At 40.8% G+C, this 25,552-nt stretch overlaps 1 protein-coding gene across 1 annotated transcript in view; it reads right to left on the reverse strand.

The window, feature by feature from the left end:
- Positions 1-25,552, reverse strand: part of LOC135932677 (collagen alpha-1(XXV) chain-like) — an 86,757-nt gene that overhangs the window by 15,914 nt on the left and 45,291 nt on the right. The window lies entirely within an intron of this gene.

Genomic DNA, 25,552 nt, shown 5'->3' on the forward strand with positions numbered 1-25,552 from the left:
GTATTCTATCTCCCAAGGGACTTACTTTCACTATGTTTCAACTTATCGGCCAACCTCGGTGGTCTGAAGCTGGTGCTTACGTGAGGGTTCAGGCTTGGTGGATTATCCTGCAACAGTTTGAGCACGCAAGCATGACGGGTACAGTCTCTTATGTCACAGATACCCTATCTTGTCAGCAGCAAAGGAAAATATAGGATAGACAGGCTGTGAGTGTGGTGGGCTACAAAGGTGATCGCTTAGTAGAATAGAGGGATGAAAGATTTAAGGGGAAAATGGAAAGTCTACAGTCTAGAGCAACATGCTTTTGACCCTGTTGCGTGGAGTTGTTGAATTCACTGCCCTTATAAAACTCCTCAGTCAGAGCAGATATTACGGTTGTTACATTTCAGCTATGTAGACTTGACATTAAAATTTTTTATCGTTTAAGATTAAAGAATGAGCGCGACTCGTATAATCAAGGCTTGAAACTAGAAATGTATCGAAATGAAAATGCTCCACTGAACTCTCAAAACTGGCCTCACTAAAGATGAGTGCCAATTTAGCCCTCTGCTGGGCACGAGCTGCAAAAAATACAATCCAATTTTTCCATTCAGCACTCCAGTGAATCATAAAATAATGGCACAGTATGTCAAATCGGCTCCAGATATATAAAGTGCAATTTGAAGAGAAGCCTCCTCTCACCAGACCTGCAGGTGTTGACAGAGTGAGATGCGAGGTTGATACTCGAGTGGGAACAGGTAGGTGAAGTTAGTGGAATCGGCATTAAAAAAAACAAAGCAAAATCAAACAAATAACTTGAGATGATTAAAAACGACGGTGATAAGAGGCTAGTCCTGTGCATATCTGCAACACATCCGATATTATGTGGACCGTCGTATCACAAATCCCTTAAGAAGACTGATGAAAACAACCTGACAACAGAATTTCAAGGCTTTCCTAACCGACCAAAATAAACACAGGGTAGCTCAGGAGAGAATGCTGAAAGCTGTAAGTGTCTCCCAGCCGTGAATGAGTTCTGAGTGGAAACAAAAATAAAGTGTCATCATCAGGCTGTCAGTCTTAAACTCACTGAAAGTCAGCCAGTAGGGAGTTTATTTTCCCAAACCCAGGAAACCCCTCTGGATGCTCAGGGATATACAACATTCCTCTAAAAAGACATGACCAAAACAACTAAATTTAAATGAAACACTCTTATTAGGGATTATTTCAAGCCACAAATCATGGTGATCTTTCCACTACGGCCTTCAAATGATGGGCTGTGAGCGAAAGTAGATGCATCATAGCGCAAAGCATTCAGCTGGAAGGGAAATGAATTGGTACGAAAGCCAAAGCAGCCTGCAAATGAACAAAGCTCACATTTTTCTAACCTCAGCAAATCTTTCCTTTTAAAAAACACACACAAACCACTGCACCTTCAGTTGCTTTTGTAAGCCATTAATTCCCCTTAATGAGGGCAATTTTTTCACAAAGCACTCACAGTTCCTAAGGATCTTCCTCCGGAGCTGAGTCATAGCCGGCAACTACAAGCTTTATACGTACCTCGCTCATTTTTACTGCAGTAATTGGTGTAAAAACAATGCTGCTGCATTGAGTCAGGGGACTCTTTATAAGAGTTAATTCCTTCTTCTTACCTTATTTCCAATCAAAATAAATTGGATAAAACCTACTCACATTACTGCTTAAGCTACAAGAAGGATTTCTAATGAAAATTATTTCCGTATTAGAACACCAGTTGTTAGGTCAAGCTTCCATCTTGGGGAAAAATCCTTGCTATTAAAGAAACTTGACAACTGTGGTGGAAAATCCTTTTTCATTTTCCTGCAGAAACTTTCCAGGTGCACACAGTGTAGGCCTCTGGGATGAAGTACAGCAGTAAGACCCTGATACATAATAGATGTGACATTGATTAATACAGGCAATATGAAAAGGAAGAGCTGGAGTTGAGTTGGGTTGCAAAGTGGCATGCAGATGAGCAATAATTGCAGAGAGGCTGTAGGTGAGGTTAGCAGTGCAATGCTGTATTCTATACACTAAGCCTACCTTTCATAGTTCCTAGCTTACGTATGTAGCTTCCTAATGGAAAGGTCAGTTGGCTTCTCCCATCTGCCTGTCAAAAATATCTATGGCAAGTACTGAACCCAAGGTTGCCCTCCAGTGCATCAGTACAGTGTGAGTATTTGCATGCAAAAGCTCAAAAGTGCAAAATAAAAAAAAAGGTGTGCAAATGAGTGTACAAGGCAAAAAGGACGTGCTAGAGTAGAAAACCACCAGTAAACACTGCCTGTCTGGTTTACATCTATCCATACCACAGTAAAGGTTTTCTCACTATCAATTCAACAGGCATTCAAACTGTGTCAATATTCCGATTAGTGTTTCTAATTAAATGTACACATTAAACCTAAAAGTAATAAAAAAGACATTACTGAGCAAGACCAGCAAGATGAAATCGAATCAGGTATTTTTGCCTTCAGACAACACGCCATAAAACTCATATTCATGAGCCGTGATATTAATATCACAGCACCATCTGCCCCCAACTGCTTTACGTAAAACCAGTGACACAGACTGTGAACCATGGTGTCCACTGCTCTCATGATCTAAGAAACATCAACATTAGATTACACGCCAGCACACAAATATAATAAAAACATCTGGAAAGCAGAATGTATTATTAGAATGCAGTAGTGTAATTGTATTAACCAAAATACCTGGTGCCAAAGAAGACCGTTAGATACCAAAGTGTCTAGCTCATCAACCCAGTGAAAATATGGCAAATCATATGTGATGCCCGCCAGCTGGGGATTTTTTTTTTCCTGTCATTAACAGAGAAATGCCAGACACGGTAACACAATGCCTCATGAGAAATAACTAAAGGAGATTTTTCAAAAGCCCTTGAAGTTTGACAGTAAAAACAAAGAGTGTTTTTAAAGTGTTCGGGCAAAGTCCCTCCGCATCATGTTTCCTCTCTACGTGTCAGTCAAACTGACCAAGTCAAAGGTTATGGGCGGAGGAGGAGGGGAGCTCATCCTCTTGGGATGATTTATAATCCTGACCTGTAGTTTCAGGTGGCTGCAGGGCTACAGCAAAGCTGGCAGTGGGGCCCCGGCCCTTCCATCATGACATATTGTTACTATTATGGTTTTGATCCTAAAGGTTTAGCAAAGGATCCACAAACATTTCCCCACTTCCTCATCTCACAGCCATTAGGTGCCTTGAAATAAATATTTCCCTCTAAAATCACGCATATATTTGAAAAATGCAGTTTCCATCATTCCAATGATGATTAAAATAGTAAAAATATTTAATTGACAGAACACATTTGGTTTATAATATTTTGTATTTCTGTGTAAATTACTCTTGGTGTCAAAGTAATCAAAGTAATATATGCATGTTCATATTACAGTCATATTATAAGTCATATTATAATATAGGTTACCTATTTTATAATACAAACAGGACCCTAAGATTAATGCATTTCCCACTATAGAAAGATTTAAACAAAATATACTAACAGAAAGGGCAAAGGGAACAAAGGATAACATAAAAAGTACTGTAGAAGCAAGTCTGTATAATAATTTAGATGATTGTTTTTCTTCTTCAAATGATCTTTGTACTTCAGCTACTTCAGTAGGAAAGGGATGGGACTAATTAAACCCAGGACATAGCAGAATAAATAAGATGAGTCACTTACATAACCAGAGTGTGCATCATCGTCAAAAGTGCAACACCCGAGCCATTCTAAAGTGATCAAAAAAGTCTGTGCAAAACTTCTTGAGCAACCTTTATTTATATTTTGCCAAAGCCTCATCAGAAATCACCTCAGAGGAAGTGTGGCTGTAAAGAAGCCATTCTTAAGGCAGGGAAACAGGGAGAAAAGGCTGAGGTATCCCAAACTACATAAGAACCGGACTGAAAGGAAAATCTCCCTTCTAACAGGAAGAAACCCAGGGTACGCTCAGGCAGGGGTGGCCATCTGCTGCGACCCGTTGGGGGTTGATGGGAGGAAGATATGTGGAAATAAGCCAGAAATGAACATCTTTAACTCCCCTAACTCTTGAACCATTTGCTTAGTTGAAAAATTCCAATAAAAAAAAAAAAGATTGTAATAATTAATTGTTTTGTGTGTTATTTGCTGAGATTTGGATGTGGCGCCCTGCCTGGGATTACTGTAATGACCCTAATGTCACAGAAGAAGAACAGCGTTGATGCTTTCAGGAACCGTTGGAATTTTTCAATTGTGACAATGGTTCAAGAGTTCCAGTAGTTTGACCTCGCCTGCGCTCCCATCGGTTTTAACATGTTAATAATAACTAGTGATTAAATGCAGAGTGGTGTGTAAATACATAGTGAGTGAAGAAAAATGCTCAGTGCATCATGGGAAGCCCCTGGAAGCCTACAGTAAGCCTATTGTAGTGTAACTAAGGGAGGATTCAGGGTCACCTGATCAACCCTAACTATATACTTTATCAAAAAGGAAAGTTTTAAGCCTAAACTTAAAGGCAGGGAGAGTTTCTGTCTCCTGAATCCAAACTTGAAGCTGGTTCCAAAGATAAGGGTCCCGGAGGCTGAAGTAAATAATCTTTATTATGTACAGAGCCAACACTGAGTGTGTACAGTCATCTGTCAAACACAGTCGATTCCCTGTCATGGTTTCCAGTTGCATTTCAGCCAGTGATGTTGGGGACCTTGTCAGATTTTGATCCACCATGTAGTACCATCTGGAAATTGTCTGATTGGCACTTTCATCTTATTCACACAGTCACACAGTGCTTTATCTATATCTGAGCACTTTTATCTGACATTTACAAACACACTCTGCAAGATGCACGGGGGGTCAACGCGGGGCTCAGTATCCTGCCCAGAGATGCTTTCACACATGGAAAGGAGGAACCGGGCTTTAATCCATTGACCTTCCAACTGGTAGATGATGGTCTTTTGACGTGTTTTTATCTTTAGTTTTTGATTTAAATGCTTTACTTAGATGTAAAGGGTTTTTTTTCCCACATTTTAATTACTACACCTATTTATCACTTTTATTTAAAAAATGAGGGGTAGCTCAAGATGTTTGCTCAGTACGCCAAATCCACAAAAGAAATGCCTAGGTTCTCCTTTTTTCTCCCCATCCTCCATCTCTTCGCCATGTTTCTGGAAATTTGGCAGTTTTTGTGCCATCCTGCTGACAAACACACAAGCAGTACTAAAACACAACCTCCACCTCAGCTCACTGGTGGAAATAGAAAAGCTGACTTTTGTCTAAAGTATTCCTAACAAGTTATCTCTTAAGTAGTGAGCACCTAACTTGAAAAAAAGGGTCTATCTGGCAGTGGCACAGAACAATTAGCCATGGAGCACGTGTAGAATCAAAGGGGTTATGAGAAATTTGCAGATGTCTTAAATTAAGCTGAACAACCACCTCCTCTTTCAGCGGTCGCAATGAGAGAGATTATAGCAGATCAAGCCTCTGAATCTACTCTGTTCTTTCATAAATCATAAGAAGACATCCAAGAAGATTCAATTAGTCCTGCTCGCTTAACCTTGGCAGCACGGAAATTGCACACCAAACCAGATACCCTGAGCACAGTATGAGAGGTATTTATGAAAGCGATTTGAGGAGGCACTCAGTGCCAGTCAATGGCAAACAAACTAATAAGCAAAGCCAAAACTAAAGGGGTCCAGATTGTTATTAGATAAACACAAAAAAAGGAGCGGTGCTTACAAGAAGACCTGGATGCTATTTTCAGGCCACCCATTTACCCGAGTCCAAGCCAAACGGTAACCTTCAGAATACAATGTGTTGTGTGATGCAGTGATAAAAACCTCTTTTTATTTAGAGCTTGTGTTTCCAGAAGGACCCAAAAATGCATTCTGTTATGGATTACCTTCATGGCATAACGAGCTGCCATGTAGAAAATGAACACCAAAGCAAGTCTTTTTCTACTGTGGCTGCATTTTTAATGCACTGGTTCATTATTTTCCCTCTAAATAAGACTCTCATGACTACAGAGCACTGAATGTCACCTTTCACAAAGTTTCTGTTTAATCAAACTACAAAGCTTCTTGGTTGCTTCATAACAAGACAGAACTGGGCTAGAGATAATGACACTGAGGAAACTTCTTTTGGGTGGAGATCAGATTTGGCCGTCTGACCAAAAACAGTGACGAGTAAATGTAAGTGGCATCTCTTTGAGTCGCCCGTTGTTCCAATTTCTAAATGCTAATGAAAACAGGATTAGACAGCTAGTGCTGTAGCATATGTGTGCGTGTTTCCACGTTTAATGCTGGGGACCGTTTGTGCATCATCTAAGGCCACACATGGGATACGTACACACTTTCCACTTACAGAAACACAAATTGTCAGAGATGGAATGATAGCAGATGGTTCTTCTTAATGTTTGTTACTTAAAGAAGGGGAAATACATTTTGGCTGTTGTTTGTGCTGTCTGCTAAAAGAAAAATACAAAAATCTGAATTGTTTGACTGAGATCAAACTGCATTACCTTTAAGTTGGTTTTATGAAGAGAGAAAAGCCAAGCTTCATCTTAATATTGGGCACTGTTACGGGAAAAGAGCGGGGCTTGATTTCTGCAAACAGGGCACTGATTGTAGGTCTGCTGAAGTCAATTACTTGTTCAAGTGGCAGCATACTGTTCACATTAAACTTGCCATGTTACGCTGTTTATTGCGCCCTATGTTCCATGAGAACTTGCACTTTTGGAAGCACTTGAAAGGAGAGGCGATGCGTTACTGTACTCCTAAAGAGGAGTTCAATTATTCGAAGCCTGCGTGTGAAGACGTTCTGCTCCGAATTCAGCACCAAGCCATCCTTGACGACTCTCTCTGAAAACTATCAACCTCAAAAACCGAGGGGTGCTCCATCTATCTGCCTTCCAACATGCCCCGTTCTCACAGTGGCTGTCATGCGCGGCACAAGGCTTGTGCATGGGCAGGGTTGTCGTGTGCATGTGCAGCATGGTTCACAGCACGTAACACTGTACATGTAACACCTACTCTGGCAGCGTGCATTTTCCACGAACTCCACTTTATCAATCATTACTGGGAAAGTGCCTGAACAGAGGCCCTAAGCAGTAATTTTGGTGGATCATTTTATGCATGCTAAGGCGGTTGAGATTTACGTAAACACTGAACATTTGCAGATGGGTGTTATGAAAAACAGGTGATGGAAATTTTAATCGAGTTTAACTTGAAGACTGCTTCTCCGATCCAGGATTGTAATTATTTGATCAAATATCTTGTTTTGTTTCATACTAACATTTTATTTCTGATTTTTTTTTAAACTTACACAGACCAGTTTGTGATGGTGTTGCATTATGTAAGTAGAACTAGAACTGAATGAGTAGTTCCCCAACTGTATATATTATTCAGTGATTGAGATTAACAACACTTTAAATGCTCAAGCCATCAAAAAAAGTTTTGACACTAATAACTGTAATTTTTTGTGTATGTGTGTGTACTGATTAACTGCAAAAATGGAGCATTTTAACGTAAATGGCATCTTTACAGGCACTGATTTTGTTGAACTTGGACACAACCTGACAACTTCAGCATGTTCACTAGAGGGGCATCCATCATATCACGTGCACGGCTGGTTTATATTCAACAGCACTGCATCGATTCAGACAGCCTAAATTGTGACAAAAGCCGTACCTGAATCGATGCAGACATCACTTTCTGGAAAACCCTCACAACACAGCCATATCTTGTTTTTATCTCTCAGCCTAATCATGCTATTTACTGGAGGCTGGCAACCCACTCCTTTCAAACCAATAAAATTGTCTCTGCCAGAGTTGTCAAGTCTGTGAGAGCTTTTGTCAGAGCAGAGTTATTAATCACAGATTAAAAAAAAAACTAAAAAAAAACGGTCCCAGTCAACTGATTAAACTAACAGACAGGTAGAAAATCCCCAAGCTGAGTCTGAAAACTCTCAGCAAACTATCCAGATAGCAACACTTCACAGTCTCAGATTCCCTTGTTCACCTCCAGCTAACATTAGCAAACATGAGCAGTAGCTACATGTTCTTCTATGCTGCCGCTGCAGGCTGAATCCATTTTTTAAGCCACAACATAATGTAAAAGAAAAAAAATCCAATTAATTCCTTTAAAAAATCAGCATTTTTTTCTTAGACAACAGACAAGATACTCTAATAGATGTCATGGTCATGTAACCAAAGATGGCACATGTTAAAAGCACAGCACCAACATATGGCATGTTCTTCGCACCTCTAATAGAACTACCAGATTATCAAATAGTACTGCTTAAAAAAAAGTACATCAAAAATACATCACACTTTCCTGACCCTGTGGGGAAACTGGTCTTGAACTCCCACTACTGCTGATCCACCATATGCCTCGTTCTGCTCCATAACTGCTATGTCACTCCTCCCTGCAGCTTGATCCACCGTATTCAAAGATTTTACCGTTTCCAACGCTAGGGAAACTTTTTCAAGCTTTGGCCTCAACCCAAGAGAAAAGTTCTCTAATGCATGTACACAGTGGAAGCACTTGTTTTTTTTTCTTTCCTTCCATACCCCAGTTACAGATGGAGAGACCCCATCCTGTCAGGCTCCCCTGTGCCAAAGCTCTGCCAGGGAGGCCCCTTTGATAATGAGCCTTAAACACTATTTACAGCCACACTACAATAATGCTGTAACAATGGTTTCCACATAAGTTTTGTTTCAATGGACCTTTCTGGGCATAACTAGGCTTGGACCAGGCTAATAAGTGGTCCCTGATGGCCTTTGCCAAACTTTACCTCACTGTGCTGCTAGTGTGCATTTATAGGATTTTTATACTCACAAAATCATTAAATACAACACACGGAGACTCCAGTAGTGTTAAACATTACTATGACTTTGATTAGTAAACTATACTTATTCTAAATTCCTCATTCTGGTAAAAAAAATATATGACCTAATTTTATGTTTTACCTCAGGAAACAAATAACTTGCTCCGCTGCTGAGAGTTCAACAAGAAGCTTGCTATCACCCCTATGTCTCTATAGCAAGCACGAAGCTACCAACAGAAGCTGGTTAGCTCAGGATTGCAAAAAGACTGGAAATGGAGGGAAATTGTTCTTTCCTGTTCCAGTTCTTTCCAAAGGTAACAAAATCTGCTTGAAGTCCTGTCATCACCGTGAGGCTGTAAGGCAATAAGTGGAGACTTGTGGAAGTTCATGTGCGAGGGTAAGAAATCATTTGGAGCACATTATAACCGTGAGTAAAACTGTAACTTGTTTTCACACTTGCTCTGTGCACATTAAATAAAAAATATATTATCGGGTCCAAGATAGGCTGTTTTTTATCCTCTGGATAGAAACCATCTAGCTTTTTTTCCTTCTGAATATAAACCATATAGACATAAGGCATGCTCTATTATGACGAGGCAAGTGAGCAAATAGGAGAATTTTCCTGAAGAATTTTATGTGATAAGATGCTGCTCTCATGTCTGCCTGACAGAAATGCTACTCAGAGACAGAGCACAGCGGCTACAGCTAGCTATAGCAGCTAGCTATAGCAGCTAGCTGCGGCTAAAATGCGTCTCTGTGTGTCTGGTTTATAAAAACTGGAGTGTGGAAATTAGAAGATGCAGTCTGGGACTAGTTGAGATTTTGTTCACAGTCTAGCTGTTTGAATTCTTAACGCCAAGCACGCCTAAAAAAGTTGCTGGCTGTAGACTTTTATTTGCTGGCACATGTAACAGAGTATTGTTGATATTCACATCTACAATCAGCAACAAAGTAGCAGTAATATATTATCACTGGCTAGCTTCCAGAGAGCCTGATGGATAAAACAGACAGCACAAGCATTGAAATGTTTATGCAGTCAGCCCTAAGGCCTCTCCGATGCAGGGATACGTTTATCCCAAAGTCCTCAGTGTCTGTCTGCTGCTCCCTGGAACTGTAAATGTGTAGCCTACACAATAGCACAGTTGTTCAGTTGTTGTACAATCAGTAAACAGCTCAGTTGTTATCCTGTCACTTAACACGATGTAGGACATGAGCGTGACGTTGCCAGAAGACATTACGCATGTGAAACTTTACCACAGAGGGCAGGAATACACCCCCGGTATGAAAAGCCCCTTTGCTCGCTGTGTGTGTGTGATTTGTGGAGTGGGTAGCTGAAGTTACATCATGGGCGCTGCTTAGGCTGTGCCGCTGCCAGGCGTATGATGCAAAGGAAAAAAGAAGGCGCAGGCAGAAGAAGGGTGTGGGAATTTAGAGCCCAACATGAGTCTCCAACCTTGGCAACCTGTCTTTACTCAATGCTCACCCCACCGACACAGAGAGGAGCTCTGGAGCTGCTGTGGAGAGACTGGAAGGGATGTGAGCGGATCTGTGTTTTATCACTGCAGAGTGGCAGTCCCTTTGGGACGCTCTTCTTATTCTTTGAAGGGCACTTTATCAGACAGCGTACGAATTACAGCTCTCAAAAATCTCGGTACAAATATAAAACAAGTTCGGTAGACGGTATCTGACCTTCGAATATAATCCAAACCTGAGAAACGTCTTAAGTTGCCTCATTATATTTCTGAATAATATGCTTTTTGAGACAGGAAGCACTCCAATGATACTTCATAAAAGCAGATGTCATGCAGATGACATTTCCCATACCAGAGACATTTCCTTTTCCCCTCTAAATTTTCCTCCTTGAAAATGCCTTGTTCCTGTCTTGTCGACTAATGGCTCAGCATATGCCAAATGGACAGAGAGAAGCCTCCCCAAGCGCTCTGCTCCTGGGCTACTTTTTAAGACTCCTTTAAGGGTAATTGAACAGTGATGGGTGATATCCTGAGTGTATTAAGAGGAAGCCGCAGAGACAGGTGCTTCCCATGGTGCAAAATGTAGTACACCGGAGACCTGTGAGGGTTAGATGCTTCAGACAAGGTCAGGAGCTGTTTTGACTTCACCACTCTGCTTTTCTGAATTCCCTGGCAGGTGGTGACAGCTGCATGTAAGCAAAAGGGAGTTTCCACTTGGTTTCAAGTCTCTCAGAGGCACAGGGTGGATTGTGGATTCAAACCTTTAAGCTTGCTAGTTGCTTATGTGATGATAATCTCGGCCCTCCTTCACGTGCCTGGTTTTTGCTACTGCAGACATATTTTCCCATATATGTAAGATTTATCTTTTCATTATACAGTGTCGAGCATGTCTTGTATTTCTCAAAGTTCAAGCCTTTTTCTCCAACTCTTATAAGTCTGACAGGAGCAGACTTATCATTTTTGATGTGAAGAGTACCTTTCTTCTCAAGCTGCTCTTGAACCATGACAGAATTTAATGGAACTGCTTGCTGCGGTTACTAAGGTAATTATAGATGTCCCAATAAAACAGCAAGAAAAGATGTCCCATTAAAACCAGAGTCCTTAGAAATTAATTAATCTCTATTCTCTAGGCCCCTTTCAGCCACCATAACCACACATTTGATTACTAAGTAAAAAGAAGTTGGTGTACAAAATACCTTCACACACACACAAAAATTTTCATTCTAGTCTTTGTCTAGCTCCTCTGTTCATCCTTTGTGCCAGAAATAACATTGGTAAGGATATCCCCTACATCCCAGTAGTAGAAAAAAACTGACTTAATACTTATGATTAATACGCTGACCTCTTTATTTTAACCTGTGTCCCTGTTTAATATATAGATCCACTATAATAGCAGTACATGTGCCAGAAAGTAAGAAAAATCATGGAAGGTCCACTCTGAAAGTTCATCAGGTCATTCAGAAGCATGCCTATCACTCAAAAAAATCTGTTGTTGGATGAACAAAATTTAATCATGGCACCTTTTTCCACGTGATTTAACCAAGTACAATAACCGATTTTTGACCATGTCAAACCAACACATTTGGCATTTGGTGATTTAATGTAATCAGATTATGTTGGATCAACGTAGTATACTTGTATTGACTTGAAGTGATTTATTTAAGTATGTAGAGTGAAATTTGTTTTCATTCTACACAAGTTAAAAACTTTAGGAAAACGCAATGAAATCTTGTTGTTTGAACAACTACTATGTTAATCAAGGCAATTACTGCTAGTCGTGCTTAATGAACCAATATGGGGGTTGATGATTTCATAGAGACAAACAACTATTTGCACTTACATTCATGGGTAATTTAGAATCACCAATTAACCTAACTCTAATTACACACTGCAAACCAGACAGATTGTGGATTTGAACCCAGGCTCTTCTTGCTGTGAGGCAACAGCACTAACCATCACACCACCAAGCTGTCAATCCAGGCTTAGCAAAACTAGGAAAGCTATGATTACAAGGCTTGATGCAGAATTTTCTGTACGTTTTTGTCCTTGACAGGTTAAACCACAATAAATAGCGATTGCATACACGTGGTGTGGGTGTAGTTATCTGCCTCTTAAAACTCCTGCAGTTTGACATCAAATGTGATCTTGTGAATTTCGTGAGTCCACGCAACTAACCACTCTTACTAGAGTGTATCATATCATCTCAACAAGAACAAATTAAGTTGCTGAATTTCATGCAGATGCTACATGATTTAATTACTTTCACCATAGAAACATGAAATTATTTAGTTCAAATTAAAAGTTTGAATCTTGTACATGTAACAAGCACCCAATTTCATTTTTTTGAGTGTAATAAACCATTAAGTCACATTAAGATGGAATAAATAAAGCCCAAGTGCTGATTATCAACCACAAATGACATTTAGAAACTTAAAGCTTCTTAGACAAGCAACGTTCTAATATGCTTAGACACTTAAATGCAGTACAAGCTTCAATACTTTATTAACGTTTGGAGGTGTGTCTGAAATCCAATTTCGATTGCTGGAAATGCTAAACCTGCCTTGACATTTCAATTCTCCAGGGTAATTGCTATATTTTGTCTTTGGCTTTTTCTGAGATAAGCCATGAGCTTTCCTGGCTGACATAATAACATGCCAAATCAACCATCCTTTCCAATGCCACAAAAGGGATCAAAACGTTAGGGTGACATTATACGAAGGGTGTACACTATACCTCTGATGGCTATGAATCTGCAAATGAGGCAGCTCTGTCCCCTCGAGAGCGTTGTAGAGATGAGGTGTCTTACTCTCCTCCTATTCCACAAAATTAGGACTAAAACGTTTTCATCAACCAGCTCACTGAGGCAAGAGTATATTAACATAAACTGCTGTTTTGTGGATATTCTGGAAATTAACATTTCAGACGGGGTAAATACCAAGGATTTATTGAGCTCTCTGGCATTGCCATTTCCTAATAGATTAGAACAGAGTGTATTAAAAAAATGGATGGACCCATCAGGTTGTCACTTTTTAGGTTTTGGCAGAGCATTATCATTACCAACACGTAACATACTGACGAATTGTCACGCCCCTTGGCATCTCATGGTAACACAAAAGGTACCCTTCCACGTCCTTATGAAACGCTCTGGGTTCTTAATTGAATCCAATAGAAAGCCGCTCGTGGCAGTAAGACGCTTAGAGCAGAGGCTCCAGTCTATTGCACCCCTAACCATATTACATAGTGTTTTCCAAAGTGACTGAGGAACAAAAGGTAAAACACATTTACATTTATAGATTTATTTCAACCGGCTCTCATGCCTCCGAACGCATAACATACCGACGATTTGTCACATTCGTCGGTATGTTACGTGTTTGGAGGAGAACGTGTTGGTTTTGGACAACAATTTAATTTTTAGTCCTCAAATTCTTTATTTTGGTTTATATTCACCCTTGTTTTTTTTTTTAACAAACTGAGAGTTCTCATTTATTTGAGTGTAATATAACCATAACTTATAATAACTGAGACCATAAACTAAAGGAAAATGTTTACTGAGATCAAAGATCAAATGATAAGAGACCAGTCAGTGACCCTCTTGCACCTTCCAGTAATTAAAATGAGTTATTCACAAGCAACTGTAGGAGGTTAGGGCTGTTGGCTGTTGCCAGGTGAAATTGGTCAAAAAGAAAGTACCGCAGCAAAAGTGCAATCTGGAGAGCAAACTGCAAGTGTTTGCAGACAAGTTGGCATCTTACATGAAAGCTATAGGCAACCGCTGCCATGTTGTAGCAATCACAGCAATCACAGGACACACCGTATACCTCTTTGTGAACTTTTTCCCTAGCAGCTGCTGGTTACTAGAGGCTTCCTGACTGGTCTCTACGCAGACTGGCCTGCATGGGGCTTTAGCAATTAATTACACAGCAACTGCTCACAACCACTGATCAGGGAATACACATTTTTACCAACTGACCAGTGGTTACCAGAGGATTACCCATCATTCTCTAGGTCTCTGTGTGTGTGATGAGGCCTAAATATGTGTTGGCATTTGCTAATTAACTACGTTTGCTGGAGGTAATATTCTCTTTTGCGAACACAGATGGATACATCTCACTGCAATATTCCACTTGAGATGCTGCTAAAATATGTCAGCACTGTGTGAGAAAAATATTAAGTGAGGCACATTAACGTCACAACAATCCACAGCAATGAGGTGCAGCAGTGAAATCCACGAAAGCTGAGCCATTAAGATGTTCTACGAAGCAAGGACTAGCAGAGAAAATTCTCAGAATATTTTCAAATGATTTTTGTGGGAAAAATCGATCTTTTGCCCCTGACAAGCAATAATTTCTAAAAAGGCAGTATTGTTGAAAAAAGGCAGTTGTGTTTACATCTATAAAACGAACATAGAGAAACTTATTATGACCAACATACTTGCTTACACTGCAGCAATACAAAATCTCCCCCACATAACAAAAGCAGCGTTACCACAATAGGAAAATATGCAAAAACCAATGCACGCTGCGGCTAAGTATGAACACAAGTTTCCCCATCGCTGAAACAAACATCATGAAGGATCGTAATGCCTAAACTTACAGCAGGCAGCAGACGAGCTAGGTGACCTGCACTGCATGACTTTCTGCGAGTAGTTTCTGTCAGTGACTGAGACTGTATGTCAAAAGAAATCCAACTGGGGACAAAAATTTAAGATATGCACGTTGCCATTCCCACTAGAAACTGAGCAGCAGATAATGAAGTCTCTGAACCTCTGCAACAGAGAGCCTGGCACAAACACCACCATTCTCCTGCTGAGTGTCCTCAAAGCAGCACCAGTGGGGTCGCGGGTAGGAGAACAAGAATCTGATGTGATGTCAGCAGTGATGCAGGCCTTTTTCATCATTACAGAAGCCAGATTCTGTAAGTGAATAGTTAAAGGGTAGCCACATCACAAATAGAGCGAAATACTACATTGCCTCACAAGTTGGATACATAAGGAGTGATCATCGATATGATGGCTCATAATGTGCTGATCTGCACGTATTTACTTTAAATTTGATGTCATATGTGACGGGCTATGTTCTGACTTTGTAACAAAACAAGATGTCTCCTTTACAGCTAAGTTGACTTAAAAAATGAAGAGAAGTCTGTTTTTCCTCAACACCTCTGTCAATCAGCCGATTCAGACTCTCCTTGCTGGGAGCAATTCATGCTTACCACTGCACCACTCTAATCCCCAAGCACTGGAGAACAGTTTTGACTGAAAGGGCCTTACCTGGAGTGGGTGTATGTAAATTGATCATTACCTCTGCCAAGAAGGTTATGTTTTTGGTAGCATACGCGTAATTCTGTGTCTTTTTTTGTTGTTGTTTAATTTGTAAACATGAAAGTTTAAAAGGTTTTGAATGAATTCTGATAAAACTTTGTAGGAGTGTAGAGTGTAGATTTTGTCTTACATCCACCGAGGACTTCAAGGTCAGCTTAATGATTTATTGGTTGAAAACTGACAGAAAGCTTTAAAAGCTTGATTCTTATGCGGATGGTGTGTATTGTCAACATACAGAAAGTACTGTGTAAACATTTAAAAAAGCATGTCACATTTGACCTTTGACCTCACCTTCAAGGTCGATAGATTGATCTGAAAGTCAAAGTGAGAATATATATGCATCTGTAAACATCTGTCATGCTTCCCTTCTCTGATTTTTACTGTACTACAACCTTCTGCAGTACATTTAAGAAGGGCAAAGAAAAAAAACAAATACTAGTCCCTTAAAAGTACACGCTGTCCAGAGCGTGAGCTGGCTTGGCAGAGGTTTGCGGTCTTGGAGCGCTTCTTGTTGTTGTATTAAACCAGACACGTGTTGTTTCATTGAAGCAGTAACAACCCTCACTTTTCACCTTTAACTCTTCAACCAAATGACTCCTTTTTAAAAGGCACGACTGTTGGACCATATTTAGTTAGCTTGATGCTTTTTTTCATCAGCCCAGCAGCCACAGACCGTTTTAAACACAGATTAGAAATAAAATTAGACATCAAAGCGACACCTTTTCAGTTGATCCCGAGTGTAACTGTATGTTAGACGTCACTTAAATAATATCTGGCAAAAGTGTGATTGCCAGCAAAGATTAAGACTTTGCCGTCTAGCGCAGGAAGCCAATTAAGGGTTGCCGTGTTAACACCGATAGAGCAAGCGTGATTAAATCCAGGCATGTGTATCGATTACAGTGAGGGAAAACCACCAAAGATGTTTTCTCACATTCTGAGCAGCGACGCCTGCCTTTCATCAAAATTACTAATACAGAATAATAAGGGGAAATGAGGCAACCTCTTTTAACAGAGATGACTGGCAAGTCGGCACAGGATAGGGGAACACAGTTGTCTTTGTTCATCGCTATGCACATGTTACAAATTACAGTTATTATTTTGGGGTAAATTTAAGAAAAAAATACTTTCTAACTTGATACTTTTCGTTTCATAAAATAAACACTAAATAAAGAAAAAGGGATGAGACGTATTGAAGGTAAACAAATCCCCAAATTTGTTTGGTAAATGCTTATTGGGGCACTAATTGTTTGTTTGTTTACTATGTGAGGAGGAAAGGGTTCCCTGAGCCTGCCACCCACAACATACGGGAGAAGGGGGATTTGAGGGGAGAGGGCTAAGAGGGGAAAAATCATTACTAAGCCATGGCAGCCTCCAGAAAGAAGGAGTTTGGGTAAACAAGAGGCTAAGAGAGGGGGATTCTGATTGAAGAGAGAGAAAAACTATGGTCTCCTGCTGCAAAGAGGATACTGGTGATGACATGATGACGGGTGCGTGGAGGGAAGAGAAATTGAATTAAATGGAAGTCAAGTGGCACATTCAGCCCTTTTTCTTACTCACAATGAAAAAAATAGAGGAAATAAGAGAATGCAAGAAGATTTGTGACATTTAAAGAACCGCAAATGTATTTTTAAATGGAGGGAAGTAAGGCTTTAATTTTAACAAATTAGCCCAAAACTATCAAACGTGACAATTAACTAAAGTGCGCCATGGTGATGCTGAAAGCACCACAATAATGCGGCTGACTTTGTGTTTTCGTGACTGTATCTGACAGGAGAAACAGAGGGGGGGGAAGAAAAACAAATAGCGGGGCTATAAATCTGAAGAGAGCCCTGTAGAGGCAGCGGGAAGAAAGAGGAAACGGCTCTGACAAAGCACCGCATTAATGACTGTTTCCCTTCAAAAACCCAAACTAATTTGCTAATTACAACCACCTGCTGCCTCTCACTTTTCCTTTTCCTGAAGAGCTGCGCTACTCGAGCTATTTCGCTTTACCTGTCCAACCTGCGCCGTCTACTTTGCTTACCCTCAGCTGGTGACAGTGCAGAAAAACTCACCCCTGCATGAAGAGAACCAGTTACACAGGCATCCGCTTCCCACTTACTGCTGACTGCGTGTTGGCGCTTTTATTTTATTTTATTTTATTGTTTTACAGTCTGACAAAAAGCCTCACAATGTTGTTCTTTGAATCAGAACAAAAGAGCAGCTTTTTACAGCACCACCACTTTCTCCACCAATGCAACAAAAGGCGTTTCACTATGATATGCACTATGTGGGTTGTTGTGGAGCAACAACGCTTTTGCACCACACGAGTGGCATAATGAATTAAGACGTAGCGGCGTGTCTGTTTGCACTGGGTAGCAGAGTAAGCACAGATTATTCGTTACTCCTTCCATCAAAAACGTATTAGATGTTCTGCAAACATGTTTGGAAGCTCACAAGTCAAACCCCCCCCTCTAAAGGTCAGTTTTCCTACAGTGAGAAATGTCCTAATTTGCTCACGGGTCCATCGTGATAATTGCAGGGGGAAAAAAAGTTATTCTACTATTTATATGGGCTGGGAGCTGACTCTGAAGTGCACTGAATATCTGTAGGCCCCCGCTTACCCACACACCAATAACACTCGAGGAACTGTAGTAGTTAATTGGAGAGCAGACGTGTGTTTACTTTGCAAAGTGAGAAGGGGATTGGGAAATTATCGACAGGCAGGTCTGCTGGAGCGCGGATTGCCCTTGAGCACTCAGTCTCTGGCCCAGAGATTACGCGAGTGTCTACTTTAAATTCAGGGTAGTTTGCAGATCATTAAGGAAATAGTCTCGAGTACCTCTGCATCATACGGATAGTGGGAGGAAATGGGAATATAGCAGGCAGTTGAAATGCTAAGCATGATCAAGTGAGCACTTGTGGAAAGAGCTACTTTCTAGAGTTAAATTTAGGATTGTGAACTTCATCAGCACGGAAAAGAATGAATGCGACAAACACTTCCTAACTTATAAGTGTCTGTGTACACAGTGCGTGTTTCATTATTGTTTTGTGATGGATCAGTGCCTTTTGTCTGCCTTTCAATACATCTGGAGAGGCGAAGCATGAGGAAAAGGAAGAAGCAATTCCACTTTTTTCTGCCACATCTGTTTATTCCATTCATATCCACCTAGATTTGGCCTCTTGCATGGCTGATAACATGTATGTGATTTTAACAGCTGCATTTTGAAGTTATAATAACGAGTAAAGTGTATTTATATCAGTCATTAATTCTAAAACAAAAGGTAAATTTAAAAAAAGGGCAAAGCACTCAGAACTTAAAGTGCTGTAAAAAAAAAAAAGTATTCACTTTTCCACATTTTCATTCCTATACAGCACAGCTTGACCTTCGGATGTCTGCTGGTTACATTTTCTATAATTACCCAATAAGTGGGCTATTGTTAACCTGATTGACATTAGCAGCAAGGCGCCAGGTTGGGTACGTAACCCTCAAATAACTCTGTGGTGACCCTTGAGCCCCCTCGATAGGCCACAGCAGTTACGCTAACATTCAACCATCCATGTGCCATCTAACTAAAAAAAAGGAGGGAAATCTTGAAAGGTGCTAATTTGGGAAAACTCTAAGTAGTTTTTGCACATACTTCCCAGATGCCTCTAACAGCAATACGTACTCCTTTTCATATCGCTGCTTGCTATCTGTTCTGTATTCATACGCGGCAAGGATCTGTAAGATGAACACCTATGGAAACATAAACTATTCTCAAAAGAAGAAATGCTGAGCAGAATGAAATGGAGCTGAGATCAGACAGACAAGCAGGTTTGGGGAATTGTGTTTGACATAAAACGCAAGCAAGCTTTGACCCTCCGTAAATCAGACTGCTGATGCATTAAAAGAGCAGGCTTCCAAAATCTATAGCTTTCAATTCCGACAATGTGGTTTGCAAAGTAGTCTGGGGTGACAACTTGGGTAAAAAGGCAAAAAAAACAGTACAAGCAGAAGCAGCTTTCCCCTGACAACAAACTGCAACTTGTCGTTGCCAGCTTGCAGTTTGGATCCATGTGTGCTGAAGGTTTTGAAGGAACTTTAACGTTTAGGTTTTGTAACTTTCGTAGGTGAGCAACAAAGATTAGTTTCACCATTTCGCTGTCAGGAAAAATCGAATTGTGGTAAAAACAAAAAAGTGTTATTGCATCACAGTAATTAAACACATATATTTAGTTTAGAGGTTAGAGTGACCCATCAAATTCTGATCAGTTCATCTTTGGGTTCAAGTGAACTTTGGTCCCATTTTGAAAAAATTCCCTCAAAGGGATATTAAGTTTACAAGAATGGGATGAACAGATGGACAACTCAAACATATAAGGCCCCTGGTCACGACTGTTCCCAGCACAGGGACATAAAGCTAATCTAGATGAAAAACGATTTGTGGCTTTTCTTGAGAAAAAATGAAAAAAATCCCAATTTGGGAAAACAGCCGACAAAAGTAAATCCAAAAAATACCTAAAAAAAACTTGGATCTCATGTCAAACTATAAACTTTTCCCAACTATGTATATTTCTCACATAGCACAATACTTGGAATTAAAAAACATCATCCAGACCAGCGCTTTTAATACCACAGAGCGAAGCACATCACAATTTATCTGGAAAAAAAATTGCATTTCAGATTATTACCCAACGCTCCCACATTGTCACCCGTTGACTTCTTTAGCCTGTGCCAAAAATATTAGACACATATATGTGTGAGAGGAGAGGGAGGAAAACACAGAAGCACGTCCAAGCTCCTGTCTCCTGTTTGACAGTATCACTGGAGTTCACTGGACCTTGTGGTGACTTCACGGTAATGATTGTCATAAAAAAATATTTGCTGAATTTCAATTGGCGCCTTCTGAAGCAGCTCGCTGAAACGATGCTGCCTGGGGGCGGGACGGATTTTAAAGCGAGTCATTAGTAGGCACTTTTAAAACTCACCACCATTACCGTTTTATTTTCCTTGTCAAGATTTATAATAAAATTAATTTTGAGATGTGTAATTGCTGGACAGTGCGCCGCATGGATATTGACTCTGGCCACCGAGACAGGAATAATTGACATGACTGTATTTATCTGAGCTGAGGAGGGTGGCCAAAGCGCCCTCTGCCAAAGCCTACCTCTGCCATTCCAGTGCTGACATCTGGGCTTGATTCACCAAGGTATTTGCACAGTGCAACAACGTGCAAACAAGTATAATGAAGAAAGGGCGCCCAAAAAAATGTTTTGCATGATGCACAGCCTACATGAAATAAATAAACAAACCAAATGAGGACACAATAAGGCACTTTGGGATCCTATTTTTAAACCCCAGATGCTTGTGGCCTCGAAAAACCGAGCCTTTAATGAGACTCGATGACAAGAGATGGAACGGGGTCAATTTGTGCTTTTGATTCACCAAGGCTTTGGCTCTTTCTGCGGTCTGACACAGGAGGGGGAATGGGGATGAGTCCAAGTTAACAAACTTTCTGGAGCTCTTTTTTGCAGCCTTTAAAAGAAAAAGAAAAAAGAATTACGCACCCTTAAAGTTCCCCAGAAAGTCTTTTTCCTCCGCATCCCGTATCTCTGCTGACCAAGAACGTCAGAGACACTAAAAGTCTGCTGGTAATTTAAGCAGCGTAAGCCTGAACTGTCACAGATACGTAGAGAATTACAAACACTAATACTTTTGTGTTCGCTCAAAGCTGTAGCCAAACACAAGGGGTTCATTATTTTTTCGTCATTTTCAGGAAGAGATGTTAAAAATTTCATGTACCGCTGCAGAGCTAACTGGAGTGGTCAGGGATAAAAGTCAGAAGGGGCTCAGAGAGAAACCATGCTATCCCTCAGATAGATAATGTTGAATCATAGTGTCATCTCATAGTGTTTAAGAGCATCCTACTAAGCAAAATAAGCCCTTACAAGTCCCATGTGTGACCATCTCTTATATATGTCATGCCGGTAGATTTGAAACGGTGTGATTCCGGCTCTTTTAGATGTATTTTAGAAAAATTATCATCTAGTCAACATTTAGACCTGAACATCTGTGGCAAATCATATCCAGTGTCTCTTGGATGGCTCACTTTTCTGTCATTATTTCATTACGAAAGGCATGAAGGTCTCGTCTCTCTTTGAATACGTGGTAATTATTGCAGATGGAATGAAAAGCTTTCCTGTCACAATCCTTTTACATCTTTGGCATGTTCTGGCTTTCGGATTAGGGATGTTGCGAGGACCACACGGAAGCGTGTGGAGGGAAGTTATTAGGGCAGAGACAGCGAGAATCATCGGAAATAGATGCAAAACATAAAGACGCAGGCTCAGGACACCAGTTAGGCTTCCAAACACCATTAAAATGAGTGAGCAGGTTTACTCATAAGTATCGCTGAACCCACCAAAACAGAATTTTTCATTAAAAGGCTGTGAGAGCACTTTCCTCCCAGCGGAGTCCAGCAGATGCTGTCTGCAGACTTGGAGGTCCGGGCCTCCGGGCTGATTGTGTAGTCTGAGCAGAATGCACAAGGCCATAGGGGTCTGGCAGTGACACTTAGCACATGTGATACCAGCCGTGAGCACCAGCTGAAAGCCCGTCGCTGACTGCTGCAGGCGGCACAGCGCAAGAACGAACAGGCAGCACCAGCACCAAGCTGTTCACTGACAGACCGATGTTATTTGGCTGTTAACAGGTCCCCAGCTGGTGTCTGCTGTGTGTTGCTATGTGTTAGCCTGGTAGCCTGCCACTGTTTTGGTCTGCGGATGTTCACGAGCATGTGTGCAGCATGGATGTTGGCATAAAAGCGCCAGAGGCCCCCTGAACACAAGCTGCCACCAGAATAAAGCAGCAACGGCGAACATTTATTTAGACAGCTTGTGTCTACGACAGGCGGAATGCAGACCACAAGCTCCAGGGCTGAAGTGACTGAGAGGGCTCGTTTGTACACAAAAGGCCTTGTGCATGGATTGGGTTACGACTAGATTAGAGTCTGGGGCTGCTAGCAGCATTTTCACTCTGCTGGTGAGGTTTTTTTACGAGCTGATGCAGCATTTACTTCTGAAGGTAAAAAAAAGCACAGAGTGATCCTCGGATAAGAGACAGTTATGGCGACGTGTTTGTATAATTTTCACCGTCTTGTTAGAATGATTAGACAGATCTCTGGTTTTGGATTTCTTTGGACACATGTCTGTGGGAAGCTGTAGCTTTTTTTGTTGTTGTTATACTATAGATTATAGATTTTAGCACAAAGGGAGAGAATGAAGTTGGGAATACCACTGAAGCATGTCTCCAGCAAAAGAATTTCTCATCTCTAAGCGGGAATGGCTGATGGGAATGGGTGGTGGGAATGCCTGCGGTTTTGGTTTCCTTCCCAAAAACTCCGTGGGTCACCGATGTAATTTAATGAATCGCTTGGGGTGGCTTCAAATAAGAACAAACGGGTCCTCGATGGCACCCCACTGAACTGGCTCCCCACTGATGATCATACACCACACAGCATCCATAAGCCCCAAATGAGAGGCTGTCGTTGTTTCACAATTCTCCGTGTAACCATTTTCACTGCGCTTTTGTCCTGTTATCGTCTCCTTTAAGGTCTTGGATATCAGAAAAACAATATTAGCACTGGTTTTTGCTTATTTGCTCAACTAAATGAAGAAACCTTTAATGTACTGTGGCAATAAAGCCCTGAAGAGACATTTCCTTGGGAAAAAAACGTGCTTTCACAAGATGAAAATGTGTTGTGCTTCAATGCACTGTGGGCATTACAAGTCAGTTACAGTAAGAGGGGATGTTCCACTGAAACAGCATTCTCAGGAGACAATTCATGTTTGAGCATCTCGCTGCCAGCAGAACTGTGACAGCTCGTCCTAATGAGCAGCTTATTCAAAATGCAATTAATTGACCACAGGAGGTAAAAACAGCTTTTCCCAAGTGCTTGGCTAAATAACATCAGCCAAGCATGGACCCCTAAAAAAGGCAGCATGGCCAGGATGCTCACCAACATGAAGAAATCCTGCTCACAGACTTGTGCTGCAAGCAATCGACCGCCCTACCATGAAGCCTCGTTTCTGCAAGCATGCCACCCAAAAATGAGTCTAAAACATGGTCTTTGTTCTGAAAATGGCCAATTTGCTGACCGTGAAAAGTAAACTTCCAACTTACAGTAGTGCTTTCAAAGTTTTGGAGGCTGTTTCAGTCTTGGGTAGGTGAATATTTCCAAGTTTGAAATGCTGTGACAAATGGGTAGATGGGAACACTGTGTTCTGCTTGTGACAGGAACAAAACTGTCATGAGCCTTGTGCATGAGCATGAAATAGAGCGTCTTTCACGGGAAAATGTTTACTGTTTCCAAACTATATCACAACTGCACAAGTTTGGACTGCATTGCAATTTTCTCATTTTCTCTTTGGAATTTATTTGATAGCACCAGGATCTCGGATTTCAGCTGCATGGTACGCCGCAGGACTTATATAACAGTGAATATATCAAAGCCACTCTGTGGACTGTTGGCAGTGGCCGTCAAAAGGGCCATCATTACTCTGCGATTGCCGGGGATTCCCCGTCAGGTCCGATTCATTAATCTTGTCAAGTGCGCGACCACAGTTGTACTGTATTCCCGCCTCTCACACTGCTGCTATGGGCATGTTATTAATGTGCAAATGTACTTTGAAGACAACTCAATAGCAGCATAAAGAGAAAGAAAGCAATGCTCATCTCATCAAGACGAGCATTCCAGTCATTAGGAATTTTGGGCAGGGGGATTCTTTCCAATCACCATTGTCAGGATTAATGTGAGTTGACAAAGTCCATCAGTTTGAACCTTTGCCGGTCCACATGATTGCCTCTGTCTGCCAAACTGTGTTGCTGCTAATGAGCCAGAGCAGGCCCAATACCAAGATGAAAAGGAGCAGAAAACCTTCGACTGTGCACAGTCATTTGTGCTTGATCACAGCAAGCTCTTTAGCCAAGTTTAGCAGGAGATTGTGGAGGAAGGGCCCACACCTGCAACACCTGATCTCCAGGTGTTTTTTTCCTTCCTTTAGAAAAAGGTTTGTAATCTCGCTAATGATTTGTTATGTGTAGCAAAATCATCCTGCATTAACAACAAGTGATTCATTGCACTTCTGCCGTTTCATAAATACAAATTAGCTAATGCTGGCTGTGTTTTGAATAAATTCTAACAAGTGAGACTGGGAAATGTTGAAAATTACAATCTCAAACAAATCACGTCAATCTGACTAAAATGCCGGATTTTAACTGTTGGTTCACCGTCACAGCTGCCCCCTTTTAAACTGCAAACATTTGCAAGCCACTCAAAAAGCAATACATGCTTTTCATATTGTAATTCTTAAAAGTTTGACATCTGAGAGCCCACAATTTCACATTCTCTCCACACAAAATTGGATTCAAGTGCAGGGGCATATTTTTTAGACTTTAAAACCAAATATATCATAACAGTCGTACCGCAAAGACTTCACACATAAACAACTAGAGGTGTTTTGTCATCATCAATCCATCTGTATCTGTGCTCCGAAGCCAACTCGAGAACATTTGGAGCTGTCGGCTGCACCAGTAAATGTGCTGTGTGATTAATTTTAAGCGAGTAAACTGCAGGAATGCGATACAGTCTAGTAATATATCTATGACAAAAGCATCCCATTATCACATGTTACTGTTTGCATTTGTGTTTTTGTAAAAGTACGACTTTAGAAGCATGAATATGTAAATACTATGCTTAATATATTATGGTGGAACAACAAGGCACTCAACAAAGCTGCTACTTTCACAATTTGACATCCGCGTAATTGGCAAAGGAGTTTTGTTTTATTTGTGAAGGTATTTAATGCAGACATAACAAGATTGTCTCCAAAGTCTTTAATAGTATGGTTATTTCTTTTTAGAATAAGATGAACTGCAACCACTTCTCATCGCTGTTTTTCTAGAACTGGTTGGCACTGCTATTATCCCACTTTTAA

Source organism: Pelmatolapia mariae, linkage group LG3_W, assembly GCF_036321145.2.
Source record: "Pelmatolapia mariae isolate MD_Pm_ZW linkage group LG3_W, Pm_UMD_F_2, whole genome shotgun sequence".
In the NCBI taxonomy this organism is placed as follows: Eukaryota; Metazoa; Chordata; class Actinopteri; order Cichliformes; family Cichlidae; genus Pelmatolapia; species Pelmatolapia mariae.